This window comes from Sparus aurata, chromosome 15, assembly GCF_900880675.1.
Source record: "Sparus aurata chromosome 15, fSpaAur1.1, whole genome shotgun sequence".
Lineage (NCBI taxonomy): Eukaryota > Metazoa > Chordata > Actinopteri > Spariformes > Sparidae > Sparus > Sparus aurata.
The window spans coordinates 27,725,526-27,730,970 of record NC_044201.1 but is presented as its reverse complement, the minus strand read 5'-3'; positions in this window follow the sequence as shown (position 1 = coordinate 27,730,970).

Genomic DNA, 5,445 nt, shown 5'->3' with positions numbered 1-5,445 from the left:
ATTTTCGAGGACACTTGGGGACATTTCCAGACGTGTTTGTGGGGACAAAAACTGGTTATTTTTTAAGGAATGTTGGACCGTCTCCATCCGTGATCGTGGCGACTGAAAAAGTCAATTCAAGCCAAACCATGATGTGTATTTTTATGGCTAAACTCAACCAGAGCATAAGCACAACGTTGTGACAAGAAAGAAACAGGAAAATTAAAGAAATTAAAGTTGCATCATTAAGAAACGTTCAACTTACCTGTGATTTTTCAGGAACTTTCTTGGCCCATTTTTATTCTGGTGATTTCTGTTGATGCTTCCAGGTCTAAAATACCCCAAAAAACAAAAAAAGATTCTTTATTAATATCAGATTCATGTCAGATATGGAGATTTGTTCAGTTTCTCATATTTATCAATGCGTCTGTCAGCATCAGATCAGAGTTAAAATGTCTACTCAGTTAATGTCTCAAACATTTAACACAAACCACAACTTCTTCATCACGCATCAACTGAAAAACAAGTGCTGGAAGATGTGGAAGAAACAATTAAAAGTGGAGTTCTATCATCTAAATACACATTAAATGTGTTCTTTAACATCTTCTCATCATGTTGAATCAGTTGCAGGACAATTAAATCTGTTACATAACAAAAAAAACAAACAGAATGCAGGAAATGTACGGTATATAGTCACTTGGTGCCAGAAGGTTCCCACTAGAATTGCATTGCACGGTGATCCATCGCGGCTCCAGGAGAGCAGCGCAGGTCGATCGGTGCAGGCAGGCGGCCGTCACCTGTTTGTCGCGGAGAGAAATTGAGCTGTCAGACCTTTTTTCTTCATCGTTTATAACATCTCTCTCCGTGGCAAAACAGCGTGTGTGGACTTTTTACCAGGATGAAGGGGCTGAGGATCGTACAGAAAACACAGTCATACATAGTTTAACACCGAGAAAAATGTCTTTAATAATACAGACCGGAGGTGAAACGGTCAAAGCCGAGAGAGTTCGTCCCTGAAGCTGGGCCGTTTAAGATGCTGTTGAAATGATGTGAAGCCTGAATGGAAACAGTTAGTTGTATGTTTTTTGCAGTATTTCTTGTACCATATTAATATTTGTAGTTTTGTAGCAGGTGACTTACCATTTATTATGTTTTGTCGTAGGGGTGTACCAAAATATTGATACTATGATATATCGCGATATTTCGTCTTGAGGTACGTTATCGATAAACTGGCACCTAATGTCGATATTTAATAATATTTAAATTGCGGTCAGTGTGTGTGTTAAGAAGAGTTTTACTTGGCTGTAATTCCTGTGAAATGGATTCAGTGCAGTCAATAAATTCTGAATTTCTTCAGTGATACAGATATCGTGATGTATCGTGGATTAAATTTCTTGCAATTTATCGATTGTCAGAATCGCTGTATCGTGATATTATCGTTATCGTGGGAAGAATATCTTGATAGTATCGTATCGCGAGGTACCTGGTGATACCCAGCCATATTTTGTCCCCACATGGCAGACAGACAACGTTTTCAACTATCCCGTGGAAACAGACAGCAGGAGTGGACGTTGGACTTAAAGGCGTGATTACAAGAGTGGACAGAAACTAATAAATATTAGATGCAAAATTAGTTAATTAGTTAATGTCCGTTTAAAAACATAGTTTAGTTCTGTTAATCAGTTTAGCTCTTCTACAAAGCATATATTTCTTCTGGCAAACAGGAAGTTGTCCAACACAAAGATAATCATCCTCTTAAGTAACTCCAATCAAATTCTGATCCTGATCTCTGCACACACACACACACACACACACACACACACCATTAAATGTGATGTATCAACACAAACGCACTCAGAAGTTAAGATACCATCCCACACATACAATCTGGTAGAAGCTGCTCTGGTAATTTGCCGTCGAGCCCTGCTGACATCTCCGTCTCCTCTGCAGGCCACCAGACAACAATTACAGATGGAGGCATTTCAGCTGTTATCTGAGAGCAACGTATGCATGAAGACACCAGCAGTGACTTTGGAAACACAGAAAGTGAAACCTGCCTCCCGCGGCCTGCTGAGAGCGCCGGCTCTTCTCTCTTAGCTCAACTCGGAGGGTAATGTCAAGGATTAAACAAACAACGCTTTCCTTTCTCTTTCTCTTTCTCTCTCTCTGACCCCCTGCAGTTCAGACACAGAATTCCCCCTCATGACACTTCATCAGGAGAGACTCTGAAGCATCTCTTCTGTTTTTACTCCGGGCAGCGAAGAAGAGCGATTGATGACCTCTCTCTCCTCTCTCAAACCTCCGTTCTCTCTCTTTCTATCCCTGACTCTCAGCGATGCACAAAGGCCAGAAAATATCCGTCAACTTGTTCCCTTTTTCCTTATTTTGCATATTTTCTTTTCATTTCTCTGTGGTGCAAACAAACACAAACGCAAACTGCACACACTGTACGAACACACAGAGAAGCCCTGACGAAAGAAAATGTAATGTCTGACATCGCTGTGCAAAGACTGTAATATTTCAGATAAATGTCTTTATTGACAAACTGTGTGTGTGTGTGTGTGTGTGTGTGTGTGTGTTTTATGACTGCATATTAGCTCTGAACCCCAGTGGGTCCGTTCCTTCATCTCAACTAATTTGTGTTTTTACTGCACACTAATGGACTATTATGAAACACGGACACACACACGCTTAGTATCTCAGCAGTCGGAGTGTGTGTGTGTGTGTGTGTGTGTGTGTGTGTGTGTGTGTGTGTCAGTGTGCGTCTGTGGGTGGGTGGCTGGGAATAAATGTGTGTGTGTGTGTCGGCTTAGCGGAGGAGTTTCTTCTTCAACTCATCGGTTTCAAGCGGTGAGGATAGATTGGTTTCAACTGAATATGCGAGATGAGCTCCGGCTAAATTAGATTTTTTTTTTTTTTTTTAAACATTTCCCGAGGGGTCGACAATTAGCTCACAACAAGTGGCACTTTACAGGAGCCAGATTACGACTGCAGCGCTGGAATGAAACGTTCAATTAGCATTATATTGTATAGATTTTGATGGGTGAATGTAAACACGTCACTCAGTGTAATCGTCACCTGGTAATGATGTTCTTTAACGAGTTCGCTTTTAATTGAACTCTTCGTCTGAAAACAGGAAGCGGAAAGAGGATGCTCAGGGATTTTTATCTTAAGAGCTTAGAAACTTCTTTTGCTGCGGGACGAACACCACAAGAGTACAATTTTAAAAATCTTGTGTCAATGTGATAAGTGTGGAGGCAGTTAGCTTAGCTTAGCATGAAGACAACAAGCAATAACTCGCCTGTTGTTACATGTAAAGCTCAGTATTGTCACGTAGCATCTCATCCGTTTGGCTTAATCTGCAGACAAAGAAAAGACAGCTTGTGGTTTTAGAACTCAAGATGTTTGAGGCGCTGGGGTGAAAGAAAAAAGGCACCAGCACACAGAAAGTCGTGATTAATTTAAATTGAAAAAGGAGGGCACCCCTATATCTACTCTTGGGGCTTCCAAGAGGGCACTTACACTGTGTTTTTTTTTATAAACACGGGGGAACCACATTTGGGATAACCATCAACGCTCTTCGCCATGGTTGAACTGTAACATTAGCACATCTAGCTCAGGTAGGTACACTTCAGTGGCGTGCACAGACTTTTTGAAGGGCAGGGGGGAAAAGAAGGGCACTTTAGCACACGTTTTGGCTCCAAAGAGGGCAGTTTATCATGTTTTAACCAGCCAAGGGGGCAGTTTAGTGTGTTTTGCCAACCAAGAGGGCACTTTGACACGCTTCTTTGGCTCCCAAGAAGGCACTTTAGCGCGCATTTTTCAACAATTGGGCCACGAGGGGGGCACATCGCTGGTACACTTCCTTCCATGTGGTGATATGGAGAGAAAATAGTCCCCAGGTAAAACTACTACAAAACTACCACAACTACTCTTTCTGTAAATCTGTGGATTATCTCGATCAATTGGCTCATTATTTCTGGAAAGAGAAGGCAAATATCTTGATGGCGAATCGATCTTCTCTCTCAACAAAGATTAATACAAAGCACAGGTAAAAGGAAAAATACTTTTTTTTTATTTTGGGGGCCAATTGTCCCTTTTAAGGTCGTCAGGAGGAACTTAAATATACTCATGTGAAATGTCAACAGTGTAACAAGAGTAAACTGTCGTGTTAAAGAAAAAGGCTCGTGCTCCCTCGCTCCCTGAGCTCATTAAGACTGTACGGATGTGACAAAGTTTGCGCCGGTCTCCAGGGATTATTTCCTTTCATTTGTCTGTGTGGGTGTCAGCTGATTGACACTAAGCAGAGCGTTACTTAATCCACACACCGATATGGAAACGCTCGACACGGGGCACGACGGAATAACGATGAAACAGAAACTCTGACAAAATAAATGACGCTTCGTGTTCGGTGAGAAGGATTATTGAGGCTCAGGCAATTTCCAATCTGTGGAAGTTGTTTTTCACACTTTATAAGAACAAATGACTTTCTTGTGAAGCTCGAAGGAATTAATCTTGATTTCTCCACCGGCGCTGACGGCGCGCAGACAACGGCAGGAAGAATGAGAAGAAAAACAACAAGCCTGAACTTGGATATCAGAAGTCAAACAATTCACCTAGAAGTTACAGTTATTCTTAAAATTAATAAACAAAAACAGCATGAATTAAGAATCCACCGTCCTCCTAATAGGATGAATTATAAAAATTGTCACACAGCTGTGATCAAAAATGGTAATCACATTTTCTAATTAATGCTAAGCTGGGATGTCAATAATTAAAACAGCAGTTTAGTCAGAATGCACAACATGGATTGGGTGCAAATGTGCGTCTGTGCTTTGCATTCAATCCATTGTGTTTCATTTAATTTAGGGTTAAAGGGGCTCAATGAGTTTTTCTACTGAAGATTAACAGGATTTAATTTGTGCTGCAGATGACAACAGTGTCATTCTGAATACAAAAACTTTGATGTGGACATTTTTTAGGGACTTCTTCTCTGGTATAAAACAGTAGTAGCAGTTGTCTCTATGAAATCTGATGCCTCTTCGCTCTGATCTTCCTGTTTTACTGCTAATTATCTTGTGTGTCCCGCCCTCCTCTACGTCACCGCGATGGAGAGGAGGTCGTCACATGGCGATGCCTCGTCCTGCTCAGTCGTCCTCCTGGATCCACACACTTTACATATATCATAATTTGTATCACATATTCTGTCAATGCAACTTATAAACTGTGATTTTGTTGTTTGGTAATGTACAGGCGACATAAATCACCTATCTGTCTGTCCTGGGAGAGAGATCTGTGGCTCCTTCTGAGGTTTCTTCCACCTTTTTTTCCCCCCAGTAAAGGTTTTTTTTCTCAACATGGCAAGTTTTTCCTCACCTGAATCGAGGGTCCAAGGACAGAGGATGTCATTCACTGTACAGCATGTAAAGCTCACTGAGGCATCCCCACCTCAAATGCACCGACTGG